Raw genomic sequence first — 13,637 nt, 5'->3', positions numbered from 1 at the left:
TGGTAGAAAGTAGTTCACATGAATTCTCTCTAGTCTATATTTCAGAAAATGTCCGCTGTGGTTTCTCATATGGTGAATTATTCTTTCCCCTTTGCTTGATAAAACTTGCTATCAAGAAATGACATTTGTTCTCTTAAAAGCGTCCTCTGTCATAGATGGATAGTTAATAAAATAACTGAAACTAAAAACTGAAATTGAGCAACATAATTTGCAACATGTCAGCTTTAACAACATCCCCCTGCGATGATGATTAAAGAGCCTAAATTGTTATTGACTAATTCTTGGTGCTACATTGTAGAAGAGCTGAGTTTAAAAACAGTCACTTGCCATGATATGGAAAAAAAAAATTATGGTAAACACAATATGCAAACCAATCTGTGAAATTCTGGCAAAGGAAAATTTTAAGGAAGCTTAGGGTCTTCTCCCTTCATATTAAATAAGGATGTGATGATAAAAAAGAAAAACTTGCTGTGTGGGATAGGACATTTACAGAGAAATGTAAGGCTCATATTGATGAAAGGATATTGATATTTGAAGCTTGGAGTTATCCTATTCAATAATCCAAATGATGATGATAATAACAATAATAATAATAATAATAATAATAATGTAATTATTAAAATATTTCCTCCAAAGGTAAATTTTGTACTAGATGAGGGTAACCAGAGGTACATAGATAGATTAAGGTTCCAAAAGCATCTACTATGAATAGGAGGCACTATTAGTTACACACCCTTTACCTACTTTAATCCCCAGAATATACCTGTAAAATAGTATTCTTAAGTTTATTAGCAGATAAGAAAACTGAGGTTTAGAAAGAAGACTTGTCCTAAATTCTACCACAACTAGTAAGTAAGTAGTACATCTGGGACTGGAAGCCAAATTGATGGGACTCTAAGCCTAGTATTCTTTCTTTGGCACTACAGCAGTAGCAGGAAAATCAACCACACTGTAGTCAAGGCTTGGAGTGCTCATAGAATATGAAGATGCCAGATTGGCCCCTGCTCATACATCAGTGCTTCCTGGGCCTCAGAGACAATGTGTAATGGGAATAAGGACAGAATTCCTGAGTATAAGTAGCTCAGTTACTCCAATAGTAGCTGTTTCCATGGGTCAACTCATTTAATCATTCACTCAACAAGCATTTGTTGAAATACTGTGTCAGGACTAGTAGGAAGCAGTGGTGATAAAATGGTCAACAAGACAGACTCTGGGTTTCTTCATCCATGTTGGTGTCTGCAGGTAACAGTAGCTGGTTTCTAGGAAGTTTGTAATCAGATTCACAGTTGGGAGAGATACTTATCTGGTAAATTCCTACTCATCCTTTAAGGCTCAAAGCAAATGCCTCTATGAAACCTTCCCTGATTCCCTCAGGCAGAGCTAACAGCTTCCTTTTCTGGGCCTCTATCTCTTCCCATTAGTATTATCATTGTTTACCAGTTTCCCCTCTAGACAAAGTCTCTCAAGGGTGAGGACTGGGTCTCTTTCAGTCTTTGCATCCCTACAGCTAGCATGGGTCTCAGCATGTTTGATGAAAGAAACTTGAATGCTGATTATCAAACCCCTGGCAAAAAAAGATACCAAATGGCAGCAGCAATGCCAAACCACTTTCAGCAAAAGAATCTAGAAATCTGCTTTAGGAAAAGGAACATGAACCTGGCAGCACTAACAAATTCAGAACTCCTCTTCTTAGGAGCTCTCTAGCTGAATAGACAGAGGGATGTCAACCTCTAATTCTGCTTGATCGTATCTCAGCAACTACATTTAATGAGACACTGGGAACAAGAGAGCTGTCCACTTTTAAATCAGCATATTTCTAACCAAACAATGGCAATGGCTAAATCTTTAAAACGCCCATTTCTCTCAAGAATGCTGCAATGGAACATTTAGACTTTGAGAAAGAGATTAGCGATTTACATTGCTATCTCACTGATTTAATTTAAATGCTCTTCCAAACCAAACACACATGTGCCGAAGAGGCTACTAAGAAACCCAACATGCAGAGTTCCCTATAAGTGCAGCCGACAGTGTTGACTGAAACTAAACTTGGAAATCCAGGGCACTAATGCACAATATCAAGCAATAAAACAGCATCTCTTTGGCAATATTTAATTTAAAAAAGAAGAAAGAGGCAGGCGAAGATCAGGCACTGTCTGTTTTGGAGGATCAACCACTCTGCATTTCAAAGCATTGGTCCCTGCAATATCCAGGTTACTGTGCTAGAATCTCGACTATTATATCGCAGTTGTGAGAGGGAGGGCAAAGATGTGTTTACTCAGTGATTAGGCCCTTAGAATAAGCCTCTAGCTCCTAGAGAGACAGCTCACTACTTATTCATTTGGGCCAATTCACAAAGCCTAGGAAGATTAAACATCCATGCTGAGAAGACAAGCGAATGCAGACGGTGAAAAAGAAATAAAAATTCTTTAAAAACTCTGAGATGACTTCATTATTTTTCCACAAGGAAACTTTAGGAAAGTGTTTAGTTAGAGAAAAACCCACATTGACCTCTCTCTAAACCCTTAATCTTTCCTTTGTGGTGGCATTGCTTTGTGGTAAGCGACTGGCTCGCCTCGCCCCTCTTTTCACTGGAAGCTGAGAGAAAAAAGGCTCTGGAGAAACAGTTTTCGTTCCAGGGACACAAACCCCTGACACTGTTAAACATGAGATGCCAGGAAAACACACTTAAAAAAAAATTCTCACTTTAAGCTCTAAACTGTGAGAAAGGAGATGATAAAAAGAGTAATCAGAAGAGAATCTTCAGGCTGGGGGTGGGGGGGTGGAACGCCCATAGTAGCTTTGAAAAGGGAAACTGAATAATCTTAAAATGATCTTTCTAACATAATATGCTTTCAACAAAAATTTTTTCTTCTGCTATTTTGACAGAAATACTTAGTAAAATAGAAAACTCTTAATAATATGCAAATGCTACTGAATATGGACTACATAAATCTTTGATTAAACTATAGGCACAGCTAAATAAGCCCCAGACACAGATTTCTGATTATTTTATTGAGCTCAATTAAACACAGGTCCAAACAGTGAGAACTGGGTTCAGCATATCAGAAAACTGCTTTTGTGAAGAAAGGGCGTCTAGTACATTGAAAAAGCATGAGAAAATGTTTTGTTTTCCATAACTATAACCATTTTTCCCTTTGGTCCATTAATAATTCAGTTCAATAACATTTACGGAGTGCCTATGTGTTAGGCATTGAGAATATAAAGATGAATAAAACAAAGTTCCCTTGTCTTCAAAGAGTTGGGGGGGGGTGGTTGTCAGTGTATAGGGAAGCAAAAATTTAATTGCAGTACCATAAGATAAGTGATAAGAATGGGACATTAAAGAAACTACATTTTATTTGTATTTCTAATTTGGCACAGAGGGTGTAAGTCTGGGCGACAAAGGCAAGCAGACCAGCTACACTCTCCTCAGACTCCCTCTTTGTGATCTAGGTTTTGGTAACATAGTGTAAAGGTAAAAAAGCTCTGTGCTAAATCCAATTTTGCACTTACCATCTGTGTGACCATGGAGCAAGATGGGTGTTTATTCCAAGGACTGTGGATAAAGTGGGTATAGTACCTATTCACAACATCTGGCCCAAAGTAAGTGCTGAATGAAATGTAGGTGTTAAGATGAAGATTCCAGAATTATCCAAGTAAAATAAAGGATTTGAAAGCAATTTCAAAAGAAATGATAGCCAAGAAAATGTATTAAAGATTATGAAGCTGCTCTATTTCTCCTACTAGCAATAGTGTTTATATGCTAAATTGTGTCCCTGCCTTCAGGGCCTCACTAATCTTTACATTAAAATCCAAGAGCTGGGGTGCCTGGGTGGCTCAGTCAGTTAAGCGGCCGACTTCAGCTCAGATCATGATCTCGCAGTCTGTGGGTTCGAGCCCCACATCAGGCTCTGTGCTGACAGCTCAGAGCCTGGGGCTGTTTCAGATTCTGTGTGTGTGTGTCTCTCTCTCTGCTCCTCCCCCACTTGCTCTCTGTCTCTCAAAAATGAATAAACGTTTAAAAAAATAAAATAAGGTAAAATCCAAGAGCTAAGGTACTAAGTTGATGCTTAGGAAAATGCCAGGCTGACAGCAATCAATGTGATGTGGCCTTGAGTTACAGGAACTATTGTATTTAGACACTTAGCATTACAGAACCATAGAACATTAGACCTGGAAGAAATGAGCTGGCTATGTCTCAAAATAAGCCAGGCATAGAGCAGACACTCAGAAAATATTTGCTGATGGACTCAAAGGGAAGTTTTCTAGTTTCTTTTTGAGTACCAGAAAGTCCAGTCTGTGTATTTAGTAATTTTAAAGTTGCTATCATTTTTATAAATGGTAGTTCATAGATTTTTCAGTGTAAGAATTAAAACACATTAAAAATAAAATAATTTCCTTTATGTATATTGGGACCTGACTTTGTTTTCTTCTTTTCTATCATGATTTTCATCACCATTAAGAATCACCATCACTGTTACTTTTTTTGGTTTTAAGTCTGGGAATGGTTTATTGATACAAAGACCTGACACAACAATAAACACTAATCCTTCACTTAGATTTATCAATTATTAACATTTTGCCATACTTGCTCTATCATTCATTGTATGCTTCCTTCCCTGAAACATTCAAAGTTGCTGTTTAGTAAACTATACTGTTTAGCTACACACATCTTGACACATCCACCCTAAATACTTCAGTGTCTGTCTCCTGAGAAACAAGGTCACTCCCTTACATGACCATATTTTTATCACACTCTAGACATTTAATATTGTTACAATTTCATCGAGTATATAGTGTCCATATTCAAATTTCCCCGACAACCTCAAAATGTCCTTTGTAGCTGTTTTATTTACTGTTTTAAATCTAGGCTCCAATTAGGATTGTTCCAGTCACTGCCTACTTCTATAATCCTATCCCTGTATATGAATGTTCGTAGATCCAGCCCAGCATCCAACTGAAACTCAAGATAAGTACAGGTGAGAACAGAGGCCAGACAGCATGAAGCCATGCCATTTGGTTCAAATTCCTGCTTTGTCACCTCCCGGTTATGTGACCTTGGGAAAGCTACTTCACTTTTTTGTGCTTTGGGTGCCATATAGCTCTGGAGGTGAGAAGTTCAACACTCTGTCTAGATGGGAGTGGTACTATGAGTCCTATAACAGAGGCAGTCTTAGGGTTTAAGCATAAACTTTGATTGGCTACTTTGTTATAAAGGGAATAACTGAGCTAAATTTGAAATTTGGGTGGTAATAAGGAAAATAAGAAGAAAAAGAAGAAAAAGCAAAGAGAAAAGTTTGGTAAAAGGCCCAGTAATGTTAGTAGCCTGATATGTTCAAAGAACTCCAAGCTAATAACTTTTAAAGAGTGAAGAATCAGTGTAGATTGATTTGTGGAAAAAGTCATGACACTTTGTATTTTTGGTTCCCAAAGCTGAGTTCGGGGACCAACAATCAGCAACCAATTGGAGAGGTTCCAAAAGGAAACAGCCAGATATTGAAGGTGAGGTGATGCCAAGATGGTGTCTTTTTACTCTCACTTCCTGAAGCAGATGTTGGGATAGCACTCTGAAATCTTGAGAACATAAATGTATTTGAGCCTCATGCAGGGAGAATTCTCATATGAAAGTCACAGTTAAACCAAGAAAAAAGCCTAAAGTAAAATCAAACTCTCTTCATAAAAAAGCTGACCAACGTTAACCGGGACAAAGCTTTATCAGTTTTCATTGTTCAGAGTGTAATATTCAAGTCATAAAGTATTTTTGAGGAAGGCCACCATGTGACTAAAGTTTTTACAAATAAGGAAATTAGAAGCTCAAGTGATTGGCTATTATCACAAACTGTAGAGAGGCAGGTGAGTTCTTTCGGGAGGTTGTGAGAGGGTGTATGGAGGCAAGAAAAGTAGGCAGTTGCAGGCCAGAGCAAAGATCTCATCTCACTGGTTTTCCAGGTGAACACCTAGAAGCAGTACCAACGACTGGAAAAGCAGCCTCATAAAAGTGCAGGCAGGATTTTATCATCTTCTCTTCTGAGAGGAATAACACTACCCCTAGTTAACCTGTGGTCTGTTAAGCAGGCAGAATAATACGAATGTGAATGAATGTGAAGTACACAGTTTGAAAGGCAATGGTACACAAATACTTCTTTTCCCACTTTTAGACCACTGAGAAGAAGAACCCATAGCTTATCCATCACATCATTTCCACATTCCAGGGGGTGGGGGAACCACAGCATAAAGAATTAAAGATAAATTAACAGTACTTTTTAAAGTATATTGATAACAATGCATTCTTGCTGAAAAATCACAGGAATTCTAATGATTTGTGAGTAAACATGTTCAGTAACTTTTTACTACTGTCAAGTACTATCTGGCAGATTTCACAGTAGAACAATGTAAATTATAAAAATAAGCTAAGGCTAAGCATATGGTAATTCTTTTTTTTAAATTTGATTTATTTTGTGTGAGAGAGAGAGAGAGCCAGAGAGTGAACGTGTGAGTGGGGGGAGGGGCAGAGAGGGTGACAGAAAATCCCAAGCAGGCTCCACACTGATCTAAAGACAAGATATCCATTTATGGATTAGTTTGTGGCCCATCAGAAAGACTCTCATAGACTCCAGTGGGCCCTGAATTATACTTTAAGGGACTGTAACTAACACTGGCCTAATGTGAATGACCTAACTGGTCCTTTAGAAAGCTCCATCTTGTACACCTGGTTAGTGAGAAGAGAGGAGAGGACCCTGTTTTCAGAAGGCCAAGTAGGCATGAAGGCAAAAGAAGACATGGAGGTTGTTAGTCTAGCCTTCATGCAAAGGTCAGGGAGAGCCTTCATTATTAGCTTGTAGTCCAGTCTATTTAACCCAGAGAGGATAGCCTACTGGGATTTGTAGTACTGAAATGTACATCTATCTGAAATGCCAGGTGTGCCATATTACATATATTTGAGACCCAGGATGGTTAAAGTCATAGTAGGGGGTTGGTGTGTATGTGTGTGTGTTTTAATAGTCTATCTATGTACACACATAATCTTTATAGCACAAAAGGAGATATACTACACAGTTATGCATCTCACTTTTTCCCCTTTACAAAGTATCTTGAACATCATTCCACATCAATATATATAAAGTGACTTCACTGTTTTTAATGGTCACATAGTATTCCACTGTATGAATGAAATTTAAGATATTTCGAATTATTTGCTATTATAAACAATGCTGTAATAAATATCCTTGTATTTATCTTATTTCTCTATGCTTAGGTATATATGCAGAAAAAATTTTGCTTTTATGATATGTGAAAATGATGTGTTAGTGTAGTTTTAATCTGTATTTCTTATATTATGGAAGATATTTAGTGGAAACATCTAATTACAGAACAGCGTATTTAGTATGGTTTCATTTATGTAAAACATATCAACATGTTTTCTGATATACATATTTGGAGATTTAAAAAAAATCACATTTAAGGGGCGCCAGGGTGGCTGAATTGGTTGAACATCTGACTGTTGGTTTCAGCTCAGGTAATGATCCCAGGGTTGTGGGATCAAGCCCTGACTCAGGCTACTCACTAAGCGTGGAGACTGCTTAAGATCTCTCCCTCTCCCTCTGTCCCTCTCCCCAGCTTTTGTTCTGTCTCTCTTTCAAAAAAAAAAAAAAACAAAAAAAAAAAAACAAAAACCCAACAACCACACATTTAATAGTAAAATAACATTTAATAGTAATTATTTTCAGGTTTGGAATTATGTGGTTACTTGTTTTCTACTTTAAATGTACCTGTATTATTTTCTTTCTTTTTTTTCTTTACAACAATGAAAACATACGTAGCAAAGTTATATTAGCATCATAGTTCTTATCTCACACATGTGCAGGATGCTGTCATAGCTGTCATAGAAAATTACTCTAAAGACAATGCCTGACTTTAAGGAATTTAAACTGAAAAGAAAACAAAGACAAAATGAAGAGACTGAGCATATTTTCTAAACCACAAATAAGTTTGTTTGCCTATTTTTTCTGGATAATGGAGGGATAGAAACTCACCAACTACGGCTGTAGCTTCAGATGTGTGAAGAAGTTATTTTTCAAGAAAAATATTGATCAGTGATGGTATTTACATTTTTAAACATGAAGTGGAAACAGCATTACTTTAAAATAGGCTGATTTTTTTAAAGTAAAGTAATAAATCTTGATAACAAATATTGTTAAAGCAAAGCAGTTATTTTAGTGCTGTAAACACTTATATAGGGGTTCTCAAAATTCCTTTCTGGAATTATTCTTAGAATTAGTTCATAAATTGTATGAATAAATCAGTTTTGTTATTTTACAAACATTTCAAATTTGTCCCAAATTGCTTCACACCACTTTAGCCATAGTGCTGGGTGCATTTAAGGATAGCATCCTATTTAATCCTCAAAAAAACTGTATCATCATCTCCCTTTTGGTTTTCTTCCCCAGATAAGAAACAAGCTGATTACTTGTTTAGGGCCACAGAATTACTAAGTGGGAAATTAAGAATTGAGCATTGGTTTCCTTAAATTATGTGTAATATTTGGAAACAGCACTGGGTCTGAAGTCAAGATCTAAGGAGGTGTAACAGGATTACTGATATCAAAGCCCAGTCTCCCAAGGGGATGCTAGGAAATGAACAACGCTTCATGTGGGAGATAAACCGTGGCACTGAGATTTTTAGTGCTGTTGGTTTTTAGTTATTACAAATGTTTAATCACTCTCTAGGGCACTTTTTTTTTTTTTTTTTGTACAGAATTCAGAGGTAGCAGGAATAAGAGGTAGGGAGGCAATAAGGAGAAAAAGAACCATCTTTAGGAAACTCCTAGGGAGGGGCGCCTGGGTGGCTCAGTCAGTTAAGCATCTGACTCTTGATTTTGGATCAGGGTATGATCTCCTGGTTCAAGAGTTCGAGCCCTTTGTTGTACTCTGTGCTGACAGCTCAGAGCCTGGAGCCTGCTTCGGATTCTGTGTCTCCCTCTCTTTCTGCCCCTTCCCTGCTTGCACTCTGTCTTTCTGTCTCTCTCTCTCAAAAAAAGATAAACATTGTGTATATAAACCACAGTTTCTCCATTCATCAGTTGATGGACATTTAGGCTCTTTCCATAATTTGGGTATTGTTGAAAGTGGCCTTTTGTAGCAACGTGGATGGAACTGGAGAGTGTTATGCTAAGTGAACTAAGTCATACAGAGAAAGACAGATACCATATGTTTTCACTCTTACGTGGATCTTGAGAAACTTAATAGAAGACCATTAGGGAGGGGAAGAAAAAAAAAAGGTTAGAGAGGGAGGGAGGCAAAACATAAGAGACCCTTAAAAACTGAAAACAAACTGAGGGTTGATGGGGGGTGGGAGGGAGGGGAGGGTGGGTGATGGGTATTGAGGAGGGCACTTGTTGGGATGAGCACTGGGTGTTGTAGGGAAACCAATTTGACAATAAATTTCGTATTAAAAAAAATCTTCATTAAATAGAAAAAAAATCTTAAGCAGCTGACACACAACTGGTGCTGCTATTACAATTCTTGATATGACAGCTTTTGTGAAGGCTTTGTAAAAATTAAAAAAAAGATAAATATTAAAAAAAAGAAAAAAACTCCTAGTAAATTGTGGTGTGGCCAGTGGTAACTCTTCTGCAACCTTAATTAAGGTGATTAACCATTGGCTCTCACTTATCTAAAGATAATATAAGCTTTATTCAATAAATATCTTTTATTTTTTTATTTTTTTTTATGTATACTTATTTTTTTTTTTAATATATGAAATTTACTGTCAAATTGGTTTCCATACAACACCCAGTGCTCATCCCAAAAGGTGCCCTCCTCAATACCCATCACCCACCCTGCCCTCCCTCCCACCCCCCATCAACCCTCAGTTTGTTCTCAGTTTTTAACAGTCTCTTATGCTTTGGCTCTCTCCCACTCTAACCTCTTTTTTTTTTTTTTTTTTCCTTCCCCTCCCCCATGGGTTTCTGTTATGTTTCTCAGGATCCACATAAGAGTGAAACCATATGGTATCTGTCTTTCTCTGTATGGCTTATTTCACTTAGCATCACACTCTCCAGTTCCATCCATGTTGCTACAAAAGGCCATATTTCATTTTTTCTCATTGCCACGTAGTATTCCATTGTGTATATAAACCACAATTTCTTTATCCATTCATCAGTTGCTGGACATTTAGGCTCTTTCCATAATTTGGCTATTGTTGAGAGTGCCGCTATAAACATTGGGGTACAGGTGCCCCTATGCATCAATACTCCTGTATCCCTTGGATAAATTCCTAGCAGTGCTATTGCTGGGTCATAGGGTAGGTCTATTTTTAATTTTCTGAGGAACCTCCACACTGTTTTCCAGAGCGGCTGCACCAATTTGCATTCCCACCAACAGTGCAAGAGGGTTCCTGTTTCTCCACATCCTCTCCAGCATCTATAGTCTCCTGATTTCTTCATTTTGGCCACTCTGACTGGCGTGAGGTGGTATCTGAGTGTGGTTTTGATTTGTATTTCCCTGATAAGGAGCGACGTTGAACATCTTTTCATGTGCCTGTTGGCCATCCGGATGTCTTCTTTAGAGAAGTGTCTATTCATGTTTTCTGCCCATTTCTTCACTGGGTTATTTGTTTTTCGGGTGTGGAGTTTGATGAGCTCTTTATAGATTTTGGATACTAGCCCTTTGTCCGATGTGTCATTTGCAAATATCTTTTCCCATTCCGTTGGTTGCCTTTTAGTTTTGTTGGTTGTTTCCTTTGCTGTGCAGAAGCTTTTTATCTTCATAAGGTCCCAGTAATTCACTTTTGCTTTTAATTCCCTTGCCTTTGGGGATGTGCCGAGTAAAAGATTGCTACGGCTGAGGTCAGAGAGGTCTTTTCCTGCTTTCTCCTCTAAGGTTTTGATGGTTTCCTGTCTCACATTCAGGTCCTTTATCCATTTTGAGTTTATTTTTGTGAATGGTGTGAGAAAGTGGTCTAGTTTCAGCCTTCTGCATGTTGCTGACCAGTTCTCCCAGCACCATTTGTTAAAAAGACTGTCTTTTTTCCATTGGATGTTCTTTCCTGCTTTGTCAAAGATGAGTTGGCCATACGTTTGTGGGTCTAGTTCTGGGGTTTCTATTCTATTCCATTGGTCTATGTGTCTGTTTTTATGCCAATACCATGCTGTCTTGATGATGACAGCTTTGTAGTAGAGGCTAAAGTCTGGGATTGTGATGCCTCCTGCTTTGGTCTTCTTCTTCAAAATGACTTTGGCTATTCGGGGCCTTTTGTGGTTCCATATGAATTTTAGGATTGCTTGTTCTAGTTTCGAGAAGAATGCTGGTGCAATTTTGATTGGGATTGCATTGAATGTGTAGATAGCTTTGGGTAGTATTGACATTTTGACAATATTTATTCTTCCAATCCATGAGCAGGGAATGTCTTTCCATTTCTTTATATCTTCTTCAATTACCTGCATAAGCTTTCTATAGTTTTCAGCATACAGATCTTTTACATCTTTGGTTAGATTTATTCCTAGATATTTTATGCTTCTTGGTGCAATTGTGAATGGGATCAGTTTCTTCATTTGTCTTTCTGTTGCTTCATTGTTAGTGTATAAGAATGCAACTGATTTCTGCACATTGATTTTGTATCCTGCAACTTTGCTGAATTCATGTATCAGTTCTAGCAGACTTTTGGTGGAGTCTATCGGATTTTCCATGTATAATATCATGTCATCTGCAAAAAGCGAAAGCTTGACTTCATCTTTGCCAATTTTGATGCCTTTGATTTCCTTTTGTTGTCTGATTGTTGATGCTAGAACTTCCAGCACTATATTAAACAACAGCAGTGACAGTGGGCATCCCTGTCGTGTTCCTGATCTCAGGGAAAAAGCTCTCAGTTTTTCCCCGTTGAGGATGATGTTAGCTGTGGGCTTTTCATAAATGGCCTTTATGATCTTTAAGTATGTTCCTTCTATCCCGACTTTCTCAAGGGTTTTTATTAAGAAAGGGTGCTGGATTTTGTCAAAGGCCTTTTCTGCATCGATTGACAGGATCATAGGGTTCTTCTCTTTTTTTTTGTTAATGTGATGTATCACGTTGATCGATTTTCGAATGTTGAACCAGCCCTGCATCCCAGGAATGAATCCCACTTGATCATGGTGAATAATTCTTTTTATATGCTGTTGAATTCGATTTGCTAGTATCTTATTAAGAATTTTTGCATCCATATTCATCAGGGATATTGGCCTGTAGTTCTCTTTTTTTACTGGGTCTCTGTCTGGTTTAGGAATCAAAGTAATACTGGCTTCATAGAATGAGTCTGGAAGTTTTCCTTCCCTTTCTATTTCTTGGAATAGCTTGAGAAGGATAGGTATTATCTCTGCTTTAAATGTCTGGTAGAACTCCCCTGGGAAGCCATCTGGTCCTGGACTCTTATTTGTTGGGAGATTTTTGATAACCGATTCAATTTCTTCGCTGGTTATGGGTCTGTTCAAGCTTTCTATTTCCTCCTGATTGAGTTTTGGAAGAGTGTGGGTGTTTAGAAATTTGTCCATTTCTTCCAGGTTGTCCAATTTGCTGGCATATAATTTTTCATAGTATTCCCTGATAATTGTTTGTATCTCTGAGGGATTGGTTGTAATCATTCCATTTTCATTCATGATTTTATCTATTTGGGTCATCTCCCTTTTCTTTTTGAGAAGCCTGGCTAGAGGTTTGTCAATTTTGTTTATTTTTTCAAAAAACCAACTCTTGGTTTCGTTGATCTGCTCTACAGTTTTTTTAGATTCTATATTGTTTATTTCTGCTCTGATCTTTATTATTTCTCTTCTTCTGCTGGGTTTAGGCTGCCTTTGCTGTTCTGCTTCTATTTCCTTTAGGTGTGCTGTTAGATTTTGTATTTGGGATTTTTCTTGTTTCTTGAGATAGGCCTGGATTGCAATGTATTTTCCTCTCAGGACTGCCTTCGCTGCATCCCAAAGCATTTGGATTGTTGTATTTTCATTTTCGTTTGTTTCCATATATATTTTAATTTCTTCTCTAATTGCCTGGTTGACCCACTCATTCGTTAGTAGGGTGTTCTTTAACCTCCATGCTTTTGGAGGTTTTCCAGACTTTTTCCTGTGGTTGATTTCAAGCTTCATAGCATTGTGGTCTGAAAGTATGCATGGTATAATTTCAATTCTTGTAAACTTATGAAGGGCTGTTTTGTGACCCAGTATATGATCTATCTTGGAGAATGTTCCATGTGCACTCGAGAAGAAAGTATATTCTGTTGCTTTGGGATGCAGAGTTCTAAATATATCTGTCAAGTCCATCTGATCCAATGTATCATTCAGGGCCCTTGTTTCTTTATTGACTGTGTGTCTAGATGATCTATCCATTTCTGTAAGTGGGGTGTTAAAGTCCCCTGCAATGACCACATTCTTATCAATAAGGTTGCTTATGTTTATGAGTAATTGTTTTATATATCTGGGGGCTCGGGTATTTGGCGCATAGACATTTATAATAGTTAGCTCTTCCTGGTGGATAGACCCTGTGATTATTATATAATGCCCTTCTTCATCTCTTGTTACAGCCTTTAATTTAAAGTCTAGTTTGTCTGATATAAGTATGGCTACTCCAGCTTTCTTTTGGCTTCCAGGAGCATGATAAATAGTTCTCCATCCC

At 37.7% G+C, this 13,637-nt stretch overlaps 1 protein-coding gene across 6 annotated transcripts in view; it reads right to left on the bottom strand.

The window, feature by feature from the left end:
- FAF1 (Fas associated factor 1) overlaps positions 1-13,637 on the bottom strand; it is a 527,970-nt gene that overhangs the window by 143,017 nt on the left and 371,316 nt on the right. The gene's annotated exons all lie outside the window — the stretch shown is intronic.

This window comes from Panthera uncia (assembly GCF_023721935.1).
Source record: "Panthera uncia isolate 11264 chromosome C1 unlocalized genomic scaffold, Puncia_PCG_1.0 HiC_scaffold_4, whole genome shotgun sequence".
Classification (NCBI taxonomy): domain Eukaryota; kingdom Metazoa; phylum Chordata; class Mammalia; order Carnivora; family Felidae; genus Panthera; species Panthera uncia.
Note: the sequence above shows the minus strand (reverse complement) of the source record. Positions and strands in the feature narration are given on the sequence as shown.